The sequence below is a fragment of the Coregonus lavaretus genome (genome assembly GCF_964263955.1).
Source record: "Coregonus lavaretus genome assembly, chromosome: 4".
Classification (NCBI taxonomy): Eukaryota; Metazoa; Chordata; class Actinopteri; order Salmoniformes; family Salmonidae; genus Coregonus; species Coregonus lavaretus.
In genome coordinates, this window is record NC_139991.1 from 20072453 (window position 1) to 20100018 (window position 27566).

The 27566-nt window shown below is 42.8% G+C and overlaps 1 protein-coding gene across 5 annotated transcripts in view; it reads right to left on the reverse strand.

Moving 5' to 3' along the window:
* Positions 1–15531, reverse strand: part of LOC311127648 (kinesin-like protein KIFC3) — a 66254-nt gene extending 50723 nt beyond the window's left edge. For 3 of the 5 annotated variants that reach the window (XM_084159478.1, XM_084159479.1, XM_084159477.1), the window contains exon 1: positions 15321–15411. The gene's annotated coding sequence lies outside the window, so the exon portion shown is untranslated. Of the gene's footprint in view, positions 1–13946; positions 13972–15320 lie in introns of those variants that run through there. The other 2 variants (XM_084159475.1, XM_084159476.1) reach the window with 2 other exon arrangements.
* Positions 15532–27566: the final 12035 nt, after the last annotated feature.

A 27566-nucleotide genomic window follows, 5' to 3' on the forward strand; every position in this document is an offset into this window, starting at 1 on the left:
TGCTCAAACGGTCAGAAACAGACTCCATGAGGGTGGTATGAGGGCCCGACGTCCACAGGTGGGGGTTGTGCTTACAGCCCAACACAGTGCAGGATGTTTGGCATTTGCCAGAGAACACCAAGATTGGCAAATTTGCCACTGGCGCCCTGTGCTCTTCACAGATGAAAGCAGGTTCACACTGAGCACGTGACAGACGTGACAGAGTCTGGAGACGCCGTGGAGAACGCTCTGCTGCCTGCAACATCCTCCAGCATGACCGGTTTGGCGGTAGGTCAGTCATGGTGTGGGGTGGCATTTCTTTGGGGGGCCGCACAGCCCTCCATGTGCTCGACAGAGGTAGCCTGACTGCCATTAGGTACCGAGATGAGATCCTCAGACCCCTTGTGAGACCATATGCTGTTGCGGTTGGCCCTGGGTTCCTCCTAATGCAAGACAATGCTAGACCTCATGTGGCTGGAGTGTGTCAGCAGTTCCTGCAAGAGGAAGGCATTGATGCTATGGACTGGCCCGCCCGTTCCCCAGACCTGAATCCAATTGAGCACATCTGGGACATCATGTCTCGCTCCATCCACCAACGCCACGTTGCACCACAGACTGTCCAGGAGTTGGCGGATGCTTTAGTCCAGGTCTGGGAGGAGATCCCTCAGGAGACCATCCGCCACCTCATCAGGAGCATGCCCAGGCGTTGTAGGGAGGTCATACAGGCACGTGGAGGCCACACACACTACGGAGCCTCATTTTGACTTGTTTTAAGGACATTACATCAAAGTTGGATCAGCCTGTAGTGTGGTTTTCCACTTTAATTTTGAGGGTGACTCCAAATCCAGACCTCCATGGGTTGATACATTTGATTTCCATTGATAATTTTTGTGTGATTTTGTTGTCAGCACATTCAACTATGTAAAGAAAAAAGTATTTAATAAGATTATTTTATTCATTCAGATCTAGGATGTGTTGTTTAAGTGTTCCCTTTATTTTTTTGAGCAGTGTATTTATGCTAGGCTAGTTAGGGACATGTAGAGCTACTTTATACATTCAGTAAGATGGGTTTAGAGAATTATACAGGCATCAGTTTATTTTTGTAGCTTAATGAGATAAAGTATTAGATGTTCAGATGTTCATTGGTAAACTTCAGACGGCCCTGTATATATGCTTTCTTGAGCAGGGGGACCTTACGGGCGCTGCAGGATTTCAGTCCTTCACGGCGTAGTGTGTTACCAATTGTTTTCTTGGTGACTATGGTCCCAGCTGCCTTGAGATCATTGATAAGATCCTCCCGTGTAGTTCTGGGCTGATTCCTCACCTTCCTCATGATCATTGATGCCCCACGAGGTGAGATCTTGCATGGAGCCCCAGACCGAGGGTGATTGACCGTCATCTTGAACTTCTTCCATTTTCTAATAATTGCGCCAACAGTTGTTGCCTTCTCACCAAGCTGCTTGCCTATTGTCCTGTAGCCCATCCCAGCCTTGTGCAGGTCTACAATTTTATCCCTGATGTCCTTACACAGCTCTCTGGTCTTGGCCATTGTGGAGAGGTTGGAGTCTGTTTGATTGAGTGTGTGGACAGGTGTCTTTTATACAGGTAACGAGTTCAAACAGGTGCAGTTAATACAGGTAATTAGTGGAGAACAGGAGGGCTTCTTAAAGAAAAACTAACAGGTCTGTGTGAGCCGGAATTCTTACTGGTTGGTAGGTGATCAAATACTTATGTCATGCAATAAAATGCAAATTAATTACTTAAAAATCATACAATGTGATTTTCTGGATTTTTGTTTTAGATTCCGTCTCTCACATTTGAAGTGTACCTATGATAAAAATTACAGACCTCTACATGCTTTGTAAGTAGGAAAACCTGCAAAATCGGCAGTGTATCAAATACTTGTTCTCCCCACTGTATGTGTAGTCTAAGCCCAGGAATGAGCAGGGGGATTATAATAATAATAATAATAATAATAATAATAATAATAATAATAATAATAATAATAATAGGGGGAGACAGTGTGGAGAGTCAGAAGGATCAAACATTTCACTGACTGACTAATATGATACAACGTTGCAAACCTGGAGAACTGTTGCAAACCTGTGTGTGTGTGTGTGTGTGTTTACAATCCAGCACAAAGTGAAGCGAAGAAGGCAGCTTTCAATACACCTTAAAACAGGGAGGCCAGAGACTGACTGTCTGCAAGAAGACATTCATGTCAGTATATCAATTGACAAACAGCCGTCTACAGGTATGATTAGGCTATGCATTGTCTAAATGTCTTACTTAAATCTGAATATGCTGATCAGAAAACTCTGATCCCAATAAGTGCATCCACACATGATACTTACATGTGAGCTGAATACGTCTCTTCTGTCTACATTGGCTCCTCTGTATCCCCTTCCTATTCAGTTTAACTTAAGTTAATGTATGTGCTTTCAATGGCCTGACTGCATCCACAATGGAGCCCTGGCCACCTTGAAGAGCTGGACTACACATCACCTCACTGATGTGGTCAAACCCAGGTACTTTACAAAAATAAATTAAAAATAGCTCTCCGTCTCTCTTGCTGTCTGTCTTTTAGAAGGGTTCCTTAACCCCAGCACACTGCTTTATACCAAAAGTGATTGTAGGGCATTTGGTTGAAAAACAAATTAGAATTGTATCGTAAATATTGTCTCTGCCGTCCTTTATAATTTCAGTTGATAATCCTTGGAACATACACATCAGGCAGAGCCACAGCCAGTATGAGGGATGGAAGTCCTGGTCTGTCTGTAAACTGAAGCGTGGAGCAAGACCTCAAGCGCCCTGATTATTTTTTAATAATTGAACCGAACAGTACACACAAACACACTAGTGATAAATAAATACAGTTTCATATCGCAATATTATATAGATACTTTGACGCCAAGTATCGAGATATATATTTTTTGCTAGGTAGCGTTAGCTAGTTGGCTGTACCTGCGCCACAACTCCTGTATTTTTCATCCTATAGCTTGTTTTCAATCTTTTTAACCCTTTCGACCCCAATAAAAATTATAGAATGCTGCTGTAGATTACTTAGAATTTTCAAGATAAAGCTAATTTTCTCACACATTTCAAACAGACAAAGCTCAAAAACAAAGAACAAATAACAATTACACGTTACCTTATTTTTAAAGAGCACAACCTTTTCTTTAATGACACCACATTCATGTCAATAAGAAAAACTCATTTTGTCATCAATTGCATAAAGACACTATCAAAAAACTATCAACACAACAAAAAACCCTAGAGTATTTAAATTGTAGTAAATTTGACTAAATTACTCACTCAATGTACCAAGTATAATATTATACTTTTAAATATTATTTACATATAAATATTCAAAAAATCCTAAATGTGACCCACGGACAATATTCAAAAGTAGGCTATTTACTTCTGTAATAATGTAAAAATGCAAACTATTCAGACACTATTTCAAAATGTAGATAACCTCAATAAAACTTAGTACAGACTAAGTCTGACAAAATGTAGAAATAGTAGCCTACTTTGACAACAATTTAGTAAACTGGATGTTGTGGCGGACAGCTTGGTGTTAAACACCAGATCTGAAGAAATAAAAAACATACTCGTACCACTTTTAAAAACGACTCCAAATCCCCATGCCACTGTCAACTTTAGGCCCAGACTGTGTGGTACAAGTGTGAATGGTGGGACTTGGGGCAGATGCACTCCATGGAAACGTAGGCTCCCCTCTCGGCTGTGCTCTCCTTCTGCTTCCTCCTCCTCTCCATGTTCTTCTTCCCTCCACATCTCTATCCCTCCTATCATCTCTAAACTCCCCTTCCTCCCCGCCTTCTGCTGCTGTGCCCTGACTCTCCACATCACTTCCCTCGCTTTCACTGACCTTGAGGAACCGACTAACAGAGGGAGAGAGGGGAGCAGAGCAACAAATAGGATACAATTGTGGTCAGGAACATCATCTCTCTCCCTCTTTCTCTCTTCCTTACTCTCTTTTTCTCAACCATACACATACTCTCTTCCTAATAATCACTTCTTAGGGGTTTCCATAATAAATTGTGATAGTTACACGCCTCCAATTCCACCCACCCACCGATACACAGTAAACAGTATCATCATGATGCTATACAGCACTTTCAATCAATCAAAATTATTTTATGAAGCCCTTAGTGACCAGATTGTTTCTCAGTTCATGGTATACATATGTATGCCAGACTGATCGATAATGAGACAGGATAGAGTACACAAAAAGACATTCATGAATAGATGGGTCAGATTATAACCATAAAGGATATGTAGGGTACACACACTTCAAGACCCAAGGTCAGATTACTTTTCATAGATGGTAAGATGTCAAAGTATGTGGCACAACCGTATACAGATTCAACACATCAATTATTGTTTATTTATTTAGGTTGTTGAAAGTAAAAGATTACAAAGATGACACTGTGCAATATAGCCAAACAGGTTTAGAATAATTCTTCATCTATTTTGATGGGCATAGTTAGCTGGTTGTCTTTGTAGGGAGGGAGTGAGACGATCAAGTGACAGCATCACGAGCGAAGCACAATGTTGCCTCCAATTCTCATTTTCTTGCCTGACAGACTAACTACAGAGTTCGCCAATGCTAGCTGATTAGTTACGAAGCTGGGACAGTTTCCAAATTAATTGCATCGGTAGAAACAGGACAAAACAAGCAACTTGTTAGCTGGCTATGTAAACAAATAACACCGCAACTCAATATCATATGAGCTCCACTGCGCGGGCATCTACCCTAACACGACAGCTAAGCTGTAAAATAATAGGAAAACAAGGCAATGTATAGCCTATGAATATCTGTACCTAGCAAAACATGCCAAACCATGACCTAAGCCCAACAGATAAACGCAAATTACTCTAATTTCCATTTCGGTGGCTAGTTAGCCATTTGACTGTATGACTAGCTAGTGAAAGTGACATCCGAGGTTGACACTTCGCAAGCGGAGCCCAATTTTACCAACACACAACTTTTCTTGCCTGACAGACTAGCTAGCTAGCTAGCTAGCTAGCTAGCTAGCAGCTTGGGCCGTTTCCATATGAATTACATCGGTAGAAACAAGACAAAACAACCAATTAGTTAGCTGACGATATACATACACTGCAACTATTTCCATGAGAGAGAGCAATCATTCGAGCTCCTGCTCCACTGCTGATGTGCTCGCCTGTACCAACCAAGTGATCATGACAGGATTTGCTAATCTGAGAGCTATTCCCCAAGTTTCACAGCATCAAACATACAGTGGGGAGAACAAGTATTTGATACACTGCCGATTTTGCAGGTTTTCCTACTTACAAAGCATGTAGAGGTCTGTAATTTTTATCATAGGTACACTTCAAATGTGAGAGACGGAATCTAAAACAAAAATCCAGAAAATCACATTGTATGATTTTTAAGTAATTAATTTGCATTTTATTGCATGACATAAGTATTTGATCACCTACCAACCAGTAAGAATTTCGTCTCTCACAGTCCTGTTAGTTTTTCTTTAAGAAGCCCTCCTGTTCTCCACTCATTACCTGTATTAACTGCACGTGTTTGAACTCATTACCTGTATAAAAAACACCTATCCACACACTCAATCAAACAGACTCCAACCTCTCCACAATGGCCAAGACCAGAGAGCTGTGTAAGGTCATCAGGGATAAAATTGTAGACCTGCACAAGGCTGGGATGGGCTACAGGACAATAGGCAAGCAGCTTGGTGAGAAGGCAACAACTGTTGGCGCAATTATTAGAAAATGGAAGAAGTTCAAGATGACGGTCAATCACCCTCGGTCTGGGGCTCCATGCAAGATCTCACCTCGTGGGGCATCAATGATCATGAGGAAGGTGAGGGATCAGCCCAGAACTACACGGCAGGACCTGGTCAATGACCTGAAGAGAGCTGGGACCACAGTCTCAAAGAAAACCATTAGTAACACACTACGCCGTCATGGATTAAAATCCTGCAGCGCACGCAAGGTCCCCCTGCTCAAGCCAGCGCATGTCCAGGCCCATCTGAAGTTTGCCAATGACCATCTGGATGATCCAGAGGAGGAATGGGAGAAGGTCATGTGGTCTGATGAGACAAAAATAGAGCTTTTTGGTCTAAACTCCACTCGCCGTGTTTGGAGGAAGAAGAAGGATGAGTACAACCCCAAGAACACCATCCCAACCGTGAAGCATGGAGGTGGAAACATCATTCTTTGGAGATGCTTTTCTGCAAAGGGGACAGGACTACTGCACCATATTGAGGGGAGGATGGATGGGGCCATGTATCGTGAGATCTTGGCCAACAACCTCCTTCCCTCAGTAAGAGCATTGAAGATGGGTCGTGGCTGGGTCTTCCAGCATGACAACGACCCGAAACACACAGCCAGGGCAACTAAGGAGTGGCTCCGTAAGAAGCATCTCAAGGTCCTGGAGTGGCCTAGCCAGTCTCCAGACCTGAACCCAATAGAAAATCTTTGGAGGGAGCTGAAAGTCCGTATTGCCCAGCGACAGCCCCGAAACCTGAAGGGTCTGGAGAAGGTCTGTATGGAGGAGTGGGCCAAAATCCCTGCTGCAGTGTGTGCAAACCTGGTCAAGACCTACAGGAAACGTATGATCTCTGTAATTGCAAACAAAGGTTTCTGTACCAAATATTAAGTTCTGCTTTTCTGATGTATCAAATACTTATGTCATGCAATAAAATGCAAATTAATTACATAAAAATCATACAATGTGATTTTCTGGATTTTTGTTTTAGATTCCGTCTCTCACAGTTGAAGTGTACCTATGATAAAAATTACAGACCACTACATGCTTTGTAAGTAGGAAAACCTGCAAAATCGGCAGTGTATCAAATACTTGTTCTCCCCACTGTATATCTGCTGTTTACTTAGCTATTTCACTCACCTCAACATCATCTCTTTCAAAGTGCAAAGACGTGTCCAAATCCGTATCACCAACCAACATAGATACAGCCTGAGTTTTCCACAGTGAAAAAGGACGTTTTAAGTAATTGTGAATTATTATTTTTTTTAAGTAAAAAATGACAACATACCCTGTTTCTGATTTCTGGTTGATGACAACAGCCACGTAAATACAACAGGTTGTTAGCAAGTGAATTTTGCGATATTTGACAGATATTATTGTAAGAAAATCAAGGCCGTTCGCGGACGCTATATTAATTTAAAGAAATGCCGTTGACGGCCGCTATGGGTTCTAAATGGTTAAATAGTGAGCCAACATGTTTTCAGTACTTATTTCAATGACTGATCATAAAAAAAAAATTCCTGCTCCCTCGTCGCTCTGCAGCAGACATATAGTGAGCAATATGTTTGAAACATAAAATTCAATACATTTCGAATCGTGAGAATCGTAATACATATCGTATCGGCACCTAAGTATCGCATCATGAGTAGTGATGGGGGAATATATCGTTTCATATCGCAATATTATTTTGGTCGATATTATAGCGATACTTTGACTACAAGTACCGATTTGTTTTTATTTTTTAAACAAATACTAGGTCAGCTGTACCTGCGGGTCATGGCTGGAAGGGATATAACTTTTGTCAAATTAACGTCAAAAAGTTGCATTTTTGGCCATTCTGGCTAACCCTAACCCTATTCTGCGCGTTGCCATACCTCCAAAATCATGTCGTTGCCACACCTCCCTTGGAGGTCTGGAGAATTTTGTATTGCCAGAAGTGTGCTCTATACACAAAATTAACATACATCAACATATTTAGATTGGGTTTTAAGCTGCGATTTCCTGGCCATCAACACGCACTGTTGCACCTACGACACTAATCTAGTTAGTACTATTGGAGCTCCCCCCAAGCAAGGCATTTTTTTGACAGGTTGCGAGGCATCACTGATTTAGCCATCTTTGTACCATGGACTTCCTCAGGCTTCCGATTTTAGGGAAGCCTGGTTCGTGACGAGGCTAACCCTAAGCCTTTTCCTAACCTGCTACGTTAAATTCTCCTAACCTGTAGTGTAAATTCTGCAAACCTGTTACCAAAAGTCAAATCTGACAAAAGCTGAATCCCATCTAGTCAAAACCGTACCTGCGCTAAAACTACTGTATTTTGCATCCTATAGCTTGTTCTCCATCTTTTTAAATAGTGAGCCAACATGTTTTCAGCACATTTATTTCCATGACTGATCCACCCAAAAATGCTCATGCTCTCGTCTCTCTGCAGCAGACATAGTGAGCAATATGTTTGGAACATCAAATTGCAATATCGAATCACAATACATATAGAATCGTGAGAATCGCAATACATATCGTATCGGCACCTAAGTATCATGATAATATCGTATCGTGAGTAGTAATGGGGGAGAAAAAAAATAGATCGCTTCATATTGCAATATTATTTTGAAAGATACTTTGACTCCAAGTATCGCTAAAATAAATAAAAATGTTTACATTTTTTTGTTGCTAGGTAGCGTTAGCGCCGCTAGTCAGCTGTACCTGCACCAAAAATCCAGTGCTTTTCATCCTATAGCTTGTTCGCCATCTTTTCAAATGGTGAGCCAACGTGTTTTCTTCCACTTTTATTTCCATGACTGATCAAAACTAAATTATCATGCTCTCTCGTCTAGTGAGCAACAGCAAATCACAATAAATATTGAATTGTGAGAATCACAATACATATCGTATCGCGAGGTCCCTGGCAATTCCCAGCCCCAACACACCTCCCGTCTCCTCGCCTCAGAAGACAGCCTGTCTCTCCACACTTTCACGCTTGCTACCCTACTGCTAGCGATGCCTCGTGGCAAGGCCAGGCAAGTCTAATCACATCAAAGCTCCGAATACAACAGGTGTAGACTTTACAGTGAAGCCCTTCCCAATGATGCAGTTAAATTATATACTGAACAAAAATAGACGCAACAATCACAGTTCATATAAAGGAAAATCAGTCCATTTAAATACATTCATTAGGCCCTAATCTATGGATTTCACATGACTGGGCAGGGGAGCAGCCATGGGTGGGCCTGGGAATGTATAGGCATAGGCCAGCCAATCAGAATGAGTTTTTCCCCACAAACAGGGCTTTATTACAGAGAGAAATGCTCCTCAGTTTCATCAGCTGTCCGGGTGGCTGGTCTCAGACGATCCCGCAGGTGAAGAAGCCGGATGTGGTGGTCCTGGATTGGCGTGGTTACAAATGTTCTGCGGTTTTGAGGCAGGTTGGAAGTACTGCCAAATTCTCTAGAACGATGATAGAGAAATTAATATTCAATTCTCTGGCAACAGCTCTTGTGGATATTCCTGCAGTCAGCATGCCAATTGCACGCTCCCTAAAAACTTGAGACATCTGTGGCATTGTGTTGCGTGACAAAACTGTACATTTTAGAGTGGCCTTTTATTGTCCCCAGCACAAGGTGCACCTGTGTAATGATCATGATGTTTAATCAGCTTCTTGATATGCCATACCTGTCAGGTGGATGGATTATCTCGGCAAAGGAGAAATGCTCAATAACAGGGATGTAAACAAAATTGGAGAGAAATAACCTTTTTGTGCATATGGAAACATTCTGGGATCTTTTATTTCAGCTCATGAAACATGGGACCAACACTTTACATGTTGCGTTTATATTTTTGTTCAGTATGATAAAAAAGAAAAATAGTAAAATAGTAACACAAGAGGATTAAAATACACAAGAATGGAGCTATATACAAGGAGTACCAGTACCAGAACCAGATCACTGTGCAGGGGTACGACGAATTTGAGGTAGCTATACTGAACAAAAATATAAAGCGACTAGGCAACAGGATATATAATAAGAGTAAAAAAGTAAGAGTAGTAAAAATAAGAGAAGCAGCAGCATATGATGTGTAAAAGTGTGTGTGTGTGTGTTTTGTGTCAGTATGCGTGTCTCGTGTGTGTGCGCGTATGTAGTATATGTGAATGTGTGTTGGTTTTGTGTCAGTGTAGTGTGTGTGATTGAATGTGTATACAGTGCAGGAGAGTATAATTCATTTTGCACGGGGGCCGCATTCGGTCTTCAACGGGGCCGCCGCAATGAAAATTGGTCATATTTGCATACTGTCAAAATGAGCAAAAAATTGTCATCCATCTATCGTTTTAGGAATTTGAGACGCTCCTTGTCATCTTAAAGTATATTGAATTTGTACCCCCCCCCAAAAAAAAGAGCATTTGGAGAGTATTCAGACCCCTTGACCTTTTCCACATTTTGTTACGTTACAGCCTTATTCTAAAATGGATTACATTTTGGGGAGTTTCTCCCATTCTTCTCTGCAGATCCTCTCAAGCTCTGTCAGGTTGGAAGGGGAGCATCGCTGCACAGCTATTTTCAGGTCTCTCCAGAGATGTTTGATCGGGTTCAAGTCCGGGCTCTGGCTGGGCCACTCAAGGACATTCAGAAACTTGTCCCGAAGCCACTCCTGCATTGTCTTGGCTGTGTGCTTAGGGTTGTTGTCCTGTTGGAAGGGGAATCTTCGCCCCAGTCGGAGGTCCTGAGCTCTCTGGAGCAGGTTTTCATCAAGGATCTCTCTGTACTTTGCTCCTTTAATCTTTCCCTTGACCCGGACAAGTCTCCCAGTTCCTGCCACTGAAAAACATCACCACAGTATGATGCTGCCACCATCATGCTTCACCATAGGGATGGTGCCAGGTTTCCTCCAGACGTGATGCTTGTCATGTGCCTTTTACTGAGGAGTGGCTTCCGTCTGGCCACTACCATAAAGGCCTGATTGGTGGCGTGCTGCAGAGATGGTTGTCCTTCTGGAAGGTTCTCCCATCTCCACAGAGGAACTCTGGAGCTCTGTCAGAGTGACCATAGGGTTCTTGGTCACCTCCCTGAACAAGGCCCTTCTCCCCAGATTGCTCAGTTTGGCCAGCTCTAGGAAGAGTCTTGGTGGTTCCAAACTTCTTCCATTTAAGAATGATGGAGGCCACTGTGTTCTTGGGGACCTTCAATGCTGCAGACATTTTTTGGTACCCTTCCCCAGATCTGTGCCTCGACACAATCCTGTCTCGGAGCTCTACGGAACAATTCCTTCAACCTCAAGGCTTGGTTTTTGCTCTGACATTCATTGTCAACTGTGGGACCTTATATAGACTGGTGTGTGCCTTTAGAAATCATGTCCAATCAATTGAATTTACCACAGCTGGACTCCAACTTGTAGAAACATCAAGGATGATCAATGGAAACAGGATGTACCTGAGCTCAATTTCAAGACTCATAACAAAGGGTCTGAATACTTATGTAAATAAGGTATGTTTTTAATTTTTAATACATTTGCAAAAATGTCTTTATTTAATCAATTTTAGAATAAGGCTGTAACGTAACAAAATGTGGTAAAAGTCAAGGGATCTGAATACTTTCCGAAGGCACTGTATCTATATACAGTACCAGTCAAAGGTTTTTCTTTATTTTTACTATTTTCTACATTGTTGAATAATAGTGAAGACATCAAAACTATGAAATAACACATATGGAATCATGTAGTAACCCCCCAAAAAAGTGTTAAAACAAATCAAAATATATTTTAGATTATTTTAGATTCTTGGCACTCTCTCAACCAGCATCATGAGGAATGCTTTCGAACAGTCTTGAAGGAGTTCCCACATATACTGAGCACTTGTTGGCTGCTTTTCCTTCACTCTGCGGTCCAACTCATCCCAAACCATCTCAATTTGGTTGAGGTCGGGTGATTGTGGAGGCCAGGTCATCTGATGCAGCACTCCATCACTCTCCTTCTTGGTCAAATAGCCCTTACACAGCCTGAAGGTGTGTTTTGGGTCATTGTCCTGTTGAAAAACAAATTATAGTCCCACTAAGCTCAAACCAGATGGGATGGCGTATCACTGCAGAATGCTGTGGTAGCCATGCTGGTTAAGTGTGCCTTGAATTCTAAATAAATCCCTGACAGTTTCACCAGCAAAGCACCACCATGCTTCACGGTGGGAACCACACAAGCGGAGATCATCCGTTCACCTACTCTGCGTCTCACAAAGACACGGCAGTTGGCGCCAAAAATCTCCAATTTAGACTCCAGACCAAAGGACAGATTTCCACCGGTCTAATGTCCATTACTCGTGTTTCTTGGCCCAAGGAAGTCTCTTCTTCTTATTGGTGTCCTTTAGTAGTGGTTTCTTTGCAGCAAATCGACCATGAAGGGCTGATTCACGCAGTCTCCTCTGAACAGTTGATGTTGAGATGTCTGTTACTTGAACTCTGTGAAGCATTTATTTGGGCTGCAATCTGATGTGCAGTTAACTCTAATGAACTTATCCTCTGCAGCAGAGGTAACTCTGGGTCTTCCTTTCCTGTGGCGGTCCTCATGAGAGCCAGTTTCATCATAGCGCTTGATGGTTTTTGCGACTGCACTTGAAAAAACGTTCAAAGTTCTTGGAATTTTACGGATTGACTGACCTTCATGTCTTAAAGTAATGATGGACTGTCGTTTCTCTTTGCTTATTTGAGCTGTTCTTGCCATAATATGGACTTGGTATTTTACCAAATAGGGCTATCTTCTGTATACCACCCCAACCTTGTCACAACACAACTGATTGGCTCAAACGCATTAAGGAAAGAAATTCCACAAATTAACTTTTAACAAGGCACACCTGTTAATTTAAATGCATTCCAGGTGACTACCTCATGAAGCTGGTTGAGAGAATGCTAAGCGTGTGCAAGGCAAAGGGTGGCTACTTTGAAGAATCTCAAATATATTTTGATTTGTTTAACACTTTTGGTTACTACATGATTCTTTGTGTAATTTCATAGTTTTATTCTACAATGTAGAAAATAGTAAAAATTAAGAAAAACCCTTGAATGAGTAGGTGTGTCTAAACTGCGTGCGTGTGTGTGTGTATATATATATATATATATATATATATATATATATATATATATATATATATATATATATAGAGAGAGAGAGAGAGAGATCATTTTTAACCCAACACCTCATATAGTGTAATATTCTAACCCACGCTCACACTTAAAATAGTCTAGTCATTTTCTTAATGCATCTTTTAGCCATTAACATGCAAATGAAGGTAGGCAGTAATCCGCTGTGGGCAACATGGCATGATCATTTCCTAATATAACATCTACCCCTCTTTCACACACAGTTTAATTGGGCCAGATTAGCTACAGCTGAACTAAGGCTCTGCTGTCGTTTCCACATCTTCTCTTGTTCAGAATCTAATCAGATTGAAAAAAGTTGTGTTGAAATGACCATGAGACCATGTTACAGAGAGAGTGTGGTCTTTGTGTGGGAGCAAGACGGTAGGATGAAGTTGTCCGACTCCCTAGATCAGGAGTGTCAAATTAATTTTGACACAGGGGCCACATTCGGTCTTCGATGAGGTCCAGAGGGCCATCTGTGTGACAGACACTGCAGCAAACACCACCACCTACAGGCTATTTGGTTTTGTACATGTTCTACAATAATCTGCTTCCAATCAGAGCTGTTACATAATGCCTGAATGCATGGAGAAGTCACAACATGCCATCCTTTATATGATGAAAGGGAAAAAGTGGTTCACACGGCCCACTCCCTAACCTCATCATCTCCACTACTGCAGTCAAACAAGTCAAATCATCCAGGACTTATTTGATCCAAACAAACATTATCCCCATGCGTGAGCTCACGCACGTTTGTGCAAACAGACACAGCACGTTTAGAAACAGATTTCCCCATACATTGTCTTTGGCAAATATTTACGGAATACATTGTCTGATGTGTAGCTAGTAGCTGCACACACACACACACACACACACACACACACACTTGGAGCTACATAATCACTCTGCATGACATGTAATTTTCCACCAGTAGTCTCTTATTCTCTTTACAGCCTGTGACTCAACCAGCCCATCCTTCGGAAACCACACATACTGACTGTGTGTGTGAGGAGTGCTCTCTGTCACTACACCCTCCCAGCCCACACTGGTGTCTTGTCCAACTATACCTTGAAGATGATCTTGGGGGGGGGGGGGGGGGGGGGGCAGAATTGTGTCTCCATCGCCATGGAAGTCCAACATAGGAACTGTCTAAGCAGTTCCCACAATAACAGTCCGAACAGATACAGAGACCTAGCAGACATGCCCCAACCTGTTTCTTCCCTCCCAACAAAATGAAATTGAGTTAAAGCGGTCTAATGCAGGTCTAACAGAGAGGGGTAGGGTCAGTGTGTTCTGCTCGTGACTCCTGCCTCTGGAATGCCACACCAGTGATGATGCGAGGAGAGGTACTGTAGGGAACATGCAGAACAAACTGGAATGTCCCTGTACTCTGTGTACTCTGTGTGTGCTCTAGCAGTAGATCTTATACAAACACAGCCCCCTCTGGTGCAGTAACAACTGGGAGGGCTTTTAAAAACAGTGGTCCTGTCAAAATAAGTCACCCCCACATTGACTAGGCTATTAATTTTCTAACAGTAAGAGGGGAGGGATGTTACCCACATGTACAGCTATTCCTGAAGCAGGACTTGTAACAATGAACAACATGCTCTCTATTACCCATGGTTAGAAAATGTGCTCCAATGTCAAAATCAAGACCACTGTCCCTGAAACAATTTCCTTGACACTTGTCGGTCTTGTCAACAGAATAAAAAAAAGTAGGATAACTCATAAATCAACTATTCTACTTTTAGATCATACATCCGTTCTTTGGCACGGTCTGTAAAGCCGACTAGACACACCCTGAGATCAACCACCTCACATAACTGCCTCCATGTGTTCCCCCTCTCTCCAAGGGCTCCTGTTCAGGATGCTTGTGTACAAAAATTTAAACCAAAGCATGAAATTGAAACTGACACGCTGCTTTTAAAATGTACCCAAGCCAAGGTGAAATATATTGTGTTGTCTACAAAGGCGCACACACACACACCCTTTCACCATCACACAGGTCAGCAATGAAATAAAAACGCTGAGAACATTTTTTGGGGGACAGAAGAGGGAGTTTTTTTTTCTTTACACGAGTGGAAACAGCTGGAATGGTGTGAACACAGTTGTTTTCAGTGAATTGGATGTGCTCGGTTGCCATTTTCTGTAAGAGCATCAGAAACAAAGCAAAGCAATTTGATAATGTGGCTTTGGGCTCTAGCCTTGGACGCCTCGCAAAGTAGCCTAATATCGATAGTCAATTTCACTAATTGAGCCGCATCACCACGCTGCCAAATCAGTGTGCAACTCGCGGTTTGACAATATTGTTAATACAAACCAACAAGGCAACTACAACTTACTTTGTAAACGCAAAAGTGTGTGCAAATGTTTACTATGAAATGGAAAGCAAACAATATGCTAAAGAAAAATAGTGCAAGTGCAACGTTAGCAACTCTTACCTCTCGGTCCAACACGCGAAACCTCTCCTTGTTAGTTTATCCGTACATTTCCCGAATTAACAAAATAAATCAAGCGTCTGAATTAAAAACCGGTTGCACAGTCCAACCCGTGAACTAGCCTATCCAGAATTCAGTGGAGCAAATATTTCCGTGGAGATACGTTTTTTTTTTTTGCCGCGTTGGAAAGTCAAGTCTCCTCGAGATTTGGAGTGGAATTCACCAGCTGACTGTGACGTGGGCTAGACATATTGCTGCATTCATAACAACTGGGAACTGGGAGTCTCTGACTTCAGTGCGTTCAAAACAACAATGTACTCAGGAAAAAACGAGATCAGACTGGGAAAAATCGTTTTGAAGTCGGAAACTTGGGCATCTTTCGAGAGCTTCGACTTTCCCAATGACCGAAGTCATGATTTTGTGGTCCCCTGTAGCTCAGCTGGTAGAGCACGGCGCTTGTAACGCCAAGGTAGTGGGTTCGATCCCCGGGACCACCCATACACAAAAAATGTATGCACGCATGACTGTAAGTCGCTTTGGATAAAAGCGTCTGCTAAATGGCATATTGTTATTATTATGATTTGATCTAGGTTATTTTCGAGTTCCCAGTTGTCTTGAAAGCACCAAAAGAGCGAGACTTTTGACAGATGTTTCTCTCTTTGTATTGTTGCTTGACAACTGACCAATCTCTCGCTCAACTGTTTTGAGTAAATATCTTAAAACCGTTATACTCGTTTATCCAAGAAAATACATGAAGAAGCGAAATGCAGTTACAGTATATGCGAACTAACCTAACATAGCAGGCGTAAAAGAAACGCCTAAAACTAGATCCCCTACATACTGGTCTTAACGGGGAAAAAAGGGGGGGCAAACTGTTATCTTCTGCACTGTTCAACCAATCCAGTAAATGTGGAGGCGGAGTTAAGATGGAGTATCGCCTTGTTAATGTCCAAAGGCGGAAGTCGTGTCAAAGGCTCTCTTTCCATTTTCCCTGAAAACCGGAACATCCGGTTGTTGGGTACTCGGCAAGGGATATTTGTGCACAGAATATATTTTCCCCGCAGTGTAAACTACAGCGCAATTAATGCATTATTATTTTTACTGATCTGTGCTTTACTCATGCTAATGTCCCGTTTATCAGGCCAGTCAAAAGCTCAAAACTAAAGCAAAACAGTCATCACTATGCCCTGAAACACTTAAACCAGTGGTCTTAATGCAAATCATGAGAGCATTAAATATGTATATCAAAGCATCACTTTGTTGCCTTTAGTTTAACACAGCTCTGACCTAAAACGACTTGCAGACATAGAATGAAAGGTAGTCTCTCTCTCTCTCTCTCTCTCTCTCTCTCTCTCTCTCTCTCTCTCTCTCTCTCTCTCTCTCTCTCTCTCTAACACACTTTACACAATCTTCACTATGTGCAATATTTTTATTATTTACAAGCTGCTTACATATAATGCATTCACCCTCATACCTATTACAATGCTAGGCAAATTATAATATATTAAACATTCCTCTTCTTCATTGTCAAAAATCTAACTGAATCCAACAAGAGAGCTTACATATAGCCAGTTGTATTCAGCTGTTGGTTCCAAAGATACTCTTTTAAACACTAAACAAAAAATATATATATAAATGCTTGACTTTTGGATTCACAAGCTTTCATTTCCAAAATGGTTCAGTGTGTCTGATACTTTCTCAGTTGAAAATGACACCAAAAGCACATCAAGTCAACTGATACATATCCATGTTAAAAACAGTCTCATAAAAACATGGAAGATGGGCATAATCCTTGAGCTAACTTAATTTAAGGGCAGGATTCAATCCGTATCGTGGCAGTATCTAGGAAGATCTGCGTTAAAATGTAAAGTTAATTTTCGATTGAGCCGACATGCAGCGTTTACCGTGAATGTAGTATCCGCGAATGCGGGAACATTGCCTTGAAATTTAAATCAAGCTATACCTCAGATCTTCCGCGATATCCTACTTCTGCGATACTGATTGAATCTAGCCCTAAGTCTTCTAATAGCACCTAGGCATCTTTTTATGGTTGAAGTATGCTATGCTATGGTGTGTAAAAAGAACCCACTATGGTTGGAAAGTTAACTTTAACTTAAGTTAAAATGAGACTCTTACCACAAGTATGCACACACACACACTTCATCACACCCTAAGATGTAGCACAGCGTTGGACAGAGGTTAGTTCTGAGGCTTGCTCAGCATTGTTTTATTCCCACCTTTTTATTCTGCCTATTCCCGTTTGGTTGAGACGGACACAATGAACACTTCCTCTGGCTTTCTGCACCTCTTCCTGCTCATACACACTCATTTCCACATCTCACACACACACACACACACACACACACACACACACACACACACACACACACACACACACACACACACACACACTCTCTCTCTGACCTCGAAACTCAGTAACTCAGTAAAATCATTGAAACCCATTTGTGCTCCTGTTGTGTCAGACAGGAGGACACATGGCAACGACCCTGAATCAGCCAATCAGATATCGACTAGTGTGACGCATCACGGCACCATGGAAACCAACACAGGACCACTTAATCTCAGAGTTCAGATAAGGAAAAAAAAAGTTAAGAGAAACACAAATGTTTTCCCAATGATTAAATGCTAAGCATACTTTGAGTCAAAGACTAGTGTTCACTCTTGTGGCACAGACTACAAAAGAAAATGGCGTCTCTGTTAAAAAGGAATGGCTAAAGAAATATAGAAACCAGCAACCTCTAGGTTTGGTTAAGGCCATAGTGCCTCTGTCACAGATCCTTGGGGAGAGTGGCAGTACATAGAAGCAGGAAGCAGTAGCAGACCTGGAGCTAAGCCCCCTGGGTATTGGAGTTTTATAACCATAAAGGCTCTATAGGATTATGAAGCCTCAATAAGGATTAAAGGGGCAATCTGCAGTTGCTACATACATTTTTGGACATATAAATTAATGATATGTACCCATTGATTCTTGAAGAATATAACTTATAAATGTCTCAACAGTCGTACCATTTCAGATCCCAAAATATAAGCTTTACTTCAATGTTTGTAAACAAAGTAAATGTAAACAAACACTATATAGCCTCAAAACATGCATAACACTACATTTTGATATCATGGATGGTCAGTCCTTGCATCGATAGCTCTGTCTATGAATTTGACAGTGGTTACATCCCTCAGCTTTTTACCGAAACAGCGGCGGGAAGTAAGCTTTGTTATTGTTTCAACTGCTTTAAGGTACTAAAACACACACAACATCAGTGAGACCACGAGGGAGTGAAGGTAAAGAAGGGGCACACAGAATATCCCAGAATATGAAAGGATAACTCTGTAAAGGGAACTTTCCCCAGGGGGACATATGCCGTGTTCACGTCATGCCGGAAACTCAGACATTTGCTTACTCGTTATAGAAAGATGATACCCAAGTTTCCCACTTGGGAAGTATCAGAATCAACCAATAGGAAGCTCTACGCAAATAACTGACGTTCATTTTGACTTGGAGGTCCAGAGTTTCTGATATGAAGTGAACGTGGCAATAGAGAGAGAATGTTTTTTTTAAACCATTTCGGTCCGTAATCTCAATGTCAATATACACACAGAAGAGCATAGAAGGGTAGTGGGGGATCACAACACTTCTTCCCCTTCTCTTTCTGTCTATTTCCTTATCTGTCTCCTTCTACTTCTTCTCCATCTCCTCCTCTTCTTCCTCTTGATCTCCAGGCTTCTGCTCGACGGACAGGAGCTCCTCACCTTTGTGACGGCGTGTCATGCTGTCGGTCGTCTCGGAAACCGCATCTTCGTCATCCTCGATGCGGGGATGTGTAGGGGGGATGTGGGAGCGACGGTGCACCATCGGGGAGGGAGGAGGTATTGGGAGTCCAGAGGACTGGGGGAGGTGGGAGAGAGTTTTTTTCAAAGAACAAAGATTGATTTCAGAACCATTTTAATCCACCCCCAAAAAGAGAGCGTAAGAGGTAGGTGTGTTGTGTGTATGGCACTAGGTGTGTGCATGTAAATGCATGCGTGTACTGTTTACCTCAGTCTCGCCAGTTTTGTAGCCCTCTTTCAGCTTGGCGAAGGTGCCCTTAATGCCTGCCTGCTCTGTGACCACCAGGGCTGCTTTGAACAGCTTGGGGGTCTCTGGCCTGTCTGGGATCACCTCGGCAGTCTCCTTCACCTCTGCCTTTTCCTCTGGCTTCTTATCCTTTGTCAGCATTTTCCTAGAAAGGGAGGGAGGTAGGGAAAAGTTGTGGTCAGGTCAGTCAGACTGAAGTAAACCTTTTAGATATGGTCTCACTGTGCATACACACTGTGTACATTGATGCATTTTGTGGGCTTGAAACATTTAGGCATGCACACATGTAGTATACACACGCAAACTAATACACTGTATATATATATATATATATATATATATACTGTATATACAGTATACGCGCACGTGCACGCACACACAGACACAGACACAGACACAGACACAGACACACACACACACACACACACACTGCACCTCCCTGTCCTCACTCATGAGGTAAATTGATGCCACGGATGAGTTAGAGCAGGTCATGAGACTGTCTGTTTATCCAGACCTGGTTCCCTCCTAACTTTTGCCTGCCTCTCACGTAAACCAATAATACTTAATCAGGAGCTCAAACTCCTCTTAACCATTATCAAAGAGAGAGAGAATTACAGTAGAGAGGGAAAGAGATAGAGATACAGAATGGATGAACAGACAGAGGAAGAGAGTGACAGATGGATGAAGAGGAGAGATAGAGGCTATGGTAAAGAGAGAGAAAGAGAGAGCACCTTTTGCCTCGCATCATGTGAGCGATCACAAGATCGGTGGGTATGATAAAAAGCTCTATGTACAATATGTAGTGGGATGTGTGTTGGCTGTGTGTAGTTTATCCATCCCCTCCACCCTTCCCTTCTCCAAGACTCATATCCCACGTCCCAGCCCTTCCATTTGACCTTCCCCCTCTGGCCTTTTGGCTGTGTCCTGGGTAAGAAGAGAGGGATAGGGGAGTGGAAAGGGTAGGAAAGTTGGATTTGAGAGGTCACCCCCTCACTTGGCCTTCTTGCGGAGGAGTTTCTGGGACTCGGGGTAATGCACCAGGATGTCTGAGAGGTCCCTCTTATCCAGGATGAAGAGGTTAGCGAATCCGTGAGCCATCACGTTGGCCGTGCGTCTGTTCCCCCCGCCCCCTGCCAGCAAGCTGTCCAATCGGAGGACATAGATGGGTTACACGCCAAACAAACACCAAACACATGCTTCATGTTTAGAGACATGCTAGAGGCAAGCTAGAGACATAGCATGTGCATTGTTGCATGCATGAGTGCTGAAACAGGTTAATTGGAATTGTGTACAATGTACAGCCCTTAGATATTCCAATACATGACACTGTATATGAGGAAAACATTTGGACCAGGGATTAAGGGGGGCTCTCACCTGATTTCTCCAAACACAGAGCCGGCCCTGATTGTCACAAACACTGTCTTCAAATCAGGTCCTCCCACCACCTGAACCTCCCCCTGCTTGATGATATACATCTCCCTGCCGATCTCACCCTTCCCACACGGGACACACAGCACATTATAGCAGATCATAGCAAACACACACAGGTACAATTAGAGGTATGGTTTACAAAGAGAGAATGGACCATGTGCAAGTCATTTAGGCTAAGCTTGGGATAAAGCTGTGATGGGAGTGTGAGGGCATCACTCTATTGGCCTACCTTTTTACAGACAAAGTCCCCAGGCAGGTAGACCACAGACTTGAGCCTCATCAACATGTCAAAGATCATCTGTCTGTCACAGCCCTGGAACAGAGAGAGAGAGAGGGGGGGGGCAGATATAGAGGCAGGGAATGGAGAGACATGAAAGAGGGAGTTTAGTACAATTGGAGAAATAAAGAGAACGAGAGAGAGAGAGAGTATAGTATGTATTATTGAAGATTTGACCAAGACGAGGGCTGCGATGTCTGAGACTCTTTCCCTCCCCTTACCTGGAACAGGGCCACTTTACTGACAATGGAGTAGTTAACATCCACAGCCATGTCCATCCTCATCTTATCTGGCAGCTGGATTAACAGCTCCTGCTCATCTGTAGAGAGAGAGAGACAGAGGGAGGGTTAAAGGTAAGGAGGGAGACAGATGGACAGAGAGAATGAGAGAGATGAGGGGATTGTGAGCAAGCAGATAGGCCCATAACAGAAACGTTTCCAGATGCAGCATTCTCACAACGTTCAGCCAACGTTCCTCACCCAGCATGCCCTGTATCTGCCAGGTGTAGTCGTACCAGGTCTTGACTCGGTTCTGGACCTCTTTGGGGATGTGGTAGGAGGTCATGTACTTGATGGTGTTATCCATGCAGGCCCGGTAGTAGTTCTGTCCCGCTGTGGCAGCCCCCACTACATCTCTCATCTGGAACAACAGCAGAACAACAAGCCTTATGTTCAGTAGACATGGAACGGAAGAAAATGCTCAGAAACAAGAACATACTATCTGAGCCATCAAGAAACGCTTGTTTTCATTTTCTGTTGGAAAATGTTTTGCTATAGCATGCCTTAATGAACATGAATTGTTTTTGCTACACCTACCTGACCAATCATGATGGAGAAAGCAAAGACACCAACAAAGTAGTTGACTAGCTGGAATGTGATCTCAAACACGGTGGTGGGGTCCGGTAGACCACCGATGGTGATCAGGGTCTTTACAGCAAAGTAGTAACACCGGATATAACTGGGCACACAGACAGACAGAGGTATACACACAGATGTCAGACAAATACACACACGCACAAACGTCTGGGTTAATTACACATTTTTAAAGGTGACAGCAGAAGAGGACTTGGAAAAAGCTAGATGTTTTGTGGTAATGTGGTTGGTATGAGGTTTTTGACTGTTTTGTGACTGTTTCGTGGTATTCTCCTCACCTGTTCCCTCTGCCGTCATAGACCCACTTAGTGGACCCCAGCCCCTCATAGTCAGAACCCCAATAGAACAGACAGGCGTTGATGTGGAGAGAATACAACAGGTATGAAGTGGTCAGGATCACTCTGAGAGGGAGGGAGCGAGAGAGAGGAGGGGGAATGAGAAAAAGTTACTAGAGCTCAGTAAGGGCTACAGCACCCTCTGCTGGCTAAATATGTGTATTGTGTTTTGAGTGTGTTCGTGCAGCATTTTCTCTGCTGAGTGTTTTGTGCTGAGCGAATGTCCTGCGTAGAGTATGTATGTGTGGTTGGTGGTCAGAGTGTGTTCTATGTGTCCCTCTTTGGTACCTGTAGATGTAGGCTTTCTTCATTACTGCTTCCAAACGGTCGTTGAACTCAAAGAAAGCCATGTACTGAAACAGAGAGACATCAATAATAAATCACTACTTTACATTTTACAGTTTTTTCCGACTGCTTACACACAAAATCTTTTCATGTCACACGATTTTTGAAACCTCTCACTCAAAGTGCAAAACTACACACCAAATCTCCAAAACCATAAGCTATTTCTCAGCCTTTGACTCAGTTGTCAATTGCATAAAACACTTTTTTCAAAACACTACACACAATTCTCTACCTAAAACACAAAAATCTAACAGGAAGTGACTTGCTTTCCTTTTCCAAACACAACCATTCAAAATGCTACACTTATTCACCAGGTCACACACACACTCTTCACATCTGCAAACACTAATTGCTTAACTGATCACTAACCAATCACTGCTTTACTGTAGTATAGGCCTATAAATAGGTCAAAGGTCAGATTACCTGTTTTGAACAATGGATGCCAACAATGGACAGAGAGCAAGAGGAGTAGGAGGGAGAGGCAGGGGACAACAACGAGGACAAATTCAAAGACGAAGTGTTGGAAGAGGAGGAGAAGGAGGAAGAGGAAAATGAAGAGGAAGAGGAAGAGGAAGAAGAGGACGAGGGCAAAGAAGAGAAGGAAGGAGATTTATTTATGTGGATGAGGTTGGCTTCAACCTCACCAAAACCAGGCGCCGCGGAAGAAATGTAAAAGGACAGAGGGCAATTACCAATGTCCCTGGACAGCGTGGGGGTAATATAACTATGTGTGCTGCCATCACTCAAAACGGGGTCCTCCATCACAATGCCACACTGGGTCCGTACAAGACCGGCCATAGGCTCACTTTTCTGGATGCAATTTACACAATGCTTGTCCCTGATCCAGATCAGGAGCCTGCTAGATTTGTGGTTATATGGGACAATGTTAGTTTTCACCGGGCTGTTTTGGTCCAAAACTGGTTTGCCACCCATCCACAATTTGTAGTTTTGTACCTACCCTCATATTCACCTTTTCTAAATCCCATAGAGGAATTCTTCTCAGCCTGGCGCTGGAAAGTGTATGATTGCCAACCCTATGCCCGCATGCCGCTTCTCCAGGCAATGGAGGACGCATGTGGGGACATAGAGGTTGCCTCTGTCCAAGGTTGGATACGCCATGCTAGGAGATACTTCCCTCGATGTTTGGCAAGAGAAAACGTATCTTGTGATGTGGACAAAGTATTGTGGCCAGACCCAGCCCGGAGAAGAGATGAAGCGTAGCTTAGCACTGGTGACTGCCCACCCCCCTACCAATTCCTGGACTGCCCCCCGGGACCCCACACACACAATTGTGTTCTTTACTGTATTCTAAAGAATATACTTTTGGTTTACATATGTTTATGGTTTTGTTGTGTGCTACTGTATACAACAGTAATGTTTGGCCTAATAAATATTTTCTGTTTATACATTGCATTGGTGTTTACAGTGTACTTGTTACCCCTCTCAGCAGATTACTTTCACTGTAGAACATTGTATTGAAATGTAGATATAAGCCTATGAAAGACCAAAGAGCTTTAGATTTAGAACAACAGTGTTTACATGGTATATCCAAAAATGTACTATTATGAAAGATGTGTTTGCCATTTGATGCAAATGCTTCATTCTGACATGTGTTTATGGCATTTTGAATGCAGTGTTACATTTTGAAGGAGATGTGAGGCATTTTGCATTTTGTGTGTGCAGTTTTGGGAATTGTGTGTAGAGTTTTGAAAAAAGGAGACATAGTTTTGAAAACGTGTGTAAGCAGTTGGAAAAAACTGTAATCATTTAGCAGACGCTCTTATCCAGAGCGACTTACAGTTAGTGAGTGCATACATTTTTCATACTGTCCCCCCGTGAGAATCGAACCCACAACCCTGGCGTTGCAAACACCATGCTCTACCAACTGAGCTACACTAAGATCTAAGCACTACAAAGAATGTACGTGTGTGTGTGTGTGTGTGTGTGTGTGTGTGTGTGTGTGTGTGTGTGTGTGTGTGTGTGTGTGTGTGTGTGTGTGTGTGTGTGTGTGTGTGTGTGTGTGTGTGTGTGTGTGTGTGTGTGTGTGTGTGTGTGTGTGTGTGTGTGTGTGTGTGTGTGTGTGTGTGTGTGTGTGTGTGTGTGTGTGTGTGTGTGCGTGTGTGTACCTTCAGTAGGCGGGGGAATCTGAGGAGGGAGTTAACTCCAGTAAAGTAGTAAAATATCTCCATGGGGAGCATACTGATACAATCCATCTGAAAGACAAATAATTCCTTTACAAACCAACACTCCTCACATCCATCATAGAAATATAGAGTTACTTATCTACTAGCCTAGTCAACAAGGAGAAACAGTGTAGCTTCTGCCTCACCTTGAATCTTTCTGTTGTCATGTAGTTGTCTCTCATGTCCTTTTTGTCACACTGCAAGAAAATATAAGAAATTAAAACATAAGTTTGTTCCTTGTATCTATAAATATGTACATGTTTGTGTTTTAGAAGTGTCTGACTGTGTGTATGATTGTCTGTGTTGGCATACATTTTCTAGTACTACTTGCCATAGAGGGCCTGTTTGTGTATATGTGCCTCTCTGTATACGCATGTACGTATGTGATTGCCTACAGTATATGTGAGTATCCAGATCCCCTTACCACAATATCTCCTCCGCGTACAAACTCCAGGCGGGGCTGAAAGACCATGATGTCAGTGATGTAAATAAGGTCACAGGTGTAGTCCATTAACAGCCACCAGTAGATGTTGTCTGCAGTCTGGTAGGGGAAGGCCCAGCGCACCGGGATCAGCCACACGTTCCAGTTCCAAGCCATCATCACAAAAAACAGCCAAACCACGTAGACCAGGTCTATAGGAGACAAGAGGCACAAACAGAGCAGAGCAGAGTCAACTACAACGTGAATATAAAAACTCAGTGGGGGCTAAAAGGTATATTATGATTTCATTACATTAGTATCAGGGCCGATAGTTCATATTCTACTGTCAAGATTCAGAAGTGAGATGGGCCTGTAAGAGGCGCACCCATCCACCTGTTGGTCATGTCAGTAAAGTATTATATTGTGTTGTATAGGAATGTATAATAGTACAGGGGTATATGGTAGTAAAATTGGTGAGGGATATTATCCACTATTATATAGTTTGTGTCCTGGATACTGATTCGCTGAAAGCCGTGGTACATCAGACAGGATACCACGGGTATGACACAAAATTACTTGTTTACTGTTCTAATTATGTTTATAATAGCAAAAAGGCACTTTGGGGTTTGTAGTATATATACCACGGCTAAGGGCTGTATGCAGGCAATCCGTGTTACGTCGTGCCTAAGAACAGCCCATAAGCATGGTACATTGGCTATATACCACACCCCCTAGGGCCTTATCGCTTAAATATACCACGGGTATGACCCAAAATTACTTGTCTTCTGCATAATTATGTTGATAACTAGTTTATAATAGCAATAAGGCACCTCAGGGGTTTGTGGAATATGGCCAATATATACCACAGCTAAGGGGTGAGTCCAGGAAGCCGCGTTGCATCGTGCATAAGAACAGCCCTTAGCCGTGGAATATTGGTCATATACAGTGAGGGAAAAAAGTATTTGATCCCCTGCTGATTTTGTACATTTGATCATTTCTTTGTCAGTGGGCAGTCTATTATTTTAATGGTAGGTTTATTTGAACAGTGAGAGACAGAATAACAACAAAAAAAATCCAGAAAAACGCATGTCAAAAATTTTAGTAATTTATTTGCATTTTAATGAGGGAAATAAGTATTTGACCCCTCTGCAAAACCCTTGTTGGCAATCACAGAGGTCAGACGTTTCTTGTAGTTGGCCACCAGGTTTGCACACATCTCAGGAGGGATTTTGTCCCACTCCTCTTTGCAGATCTTCTCCAAGTCATTAAGGTTTTGAGGCTGACGTTTGGCAACTCGAACCTTCAACTCCCTCCACAGATTTTCTATGGGATTAAGGTCTGGAGACTGGCTAGGCCACTCCAGGACCTTAATGTGCTTCTTCTTGAGCCACTCCTTGGCCGTGTGTTTTGGGTCATTGTCATGCTGGAATACCCATCCATGACCCATTTTCAATGCCCTGGCTGAGGGAAGGAGGTTCTCACCCAATATTTGACGATACATGGCCCTGTCCATCGTCCCTTTGATGCGGTGAAGTTGTCCTGTCCCCTTAGCAGAAAAACACCCCCAAAGCATAATGTTTCCACCTCCATGTTTGACGGTGGGGATGGTGTTCTTGGGGTCATAGGCAGCATTCCTCCTCCTCCAAACACAGCGAGTTGAGTTGATGCCAAAGAGCTCCATTTTGGTCTCATCTGACCACAACACTTTCACCCAGTTTTCCTCTGAATCATTCAGATGTTCATTGGCAAACTTCAGACGGGCATGTATTTGTGCTTTCTTGAGCAGGGGGAACTTGCGGGCACAGCAGGATTTCAGTCCTTCACGGCGTAGTGTGTTACCAATTGTTTTCTTTGTGACTATGGTCCCAGCTGCCTTGAGATCATTGACAAGATCCTCCCTTGTAGTTCTGGGCTGATTCCTCACCGTTCTCATGATCATTGCAACTCCACGAGGTGAGATCTTGCATGGAGCCCCAGGCCGAGGGAGATTGACAGTTATTTTGTGTTTCTTCCATTTGCGAATAATCGCACCAACTGTTGTCACTGTCACGGTTTCGGCCGAGGCTGCTCCTCCTCCTGGTTCGGGCAGGCTTCGGCGGTCGTCGTCCCCGGAGTACTAGCTGCCACCGATCTATGTTTCATGTTCATTTGGTTTTGTCTTGATGTTGTACACCTGTGTCTTGTTAGTCCTCGTTAGTGTCCTATTTAGTTCTCGTTGTGTGTGTTTGTCTTTGTGTGTGATTGCTCTTCTGTTTCGTGTTGGAGCTACGTACTTCCCTCCAATGTTTTGGA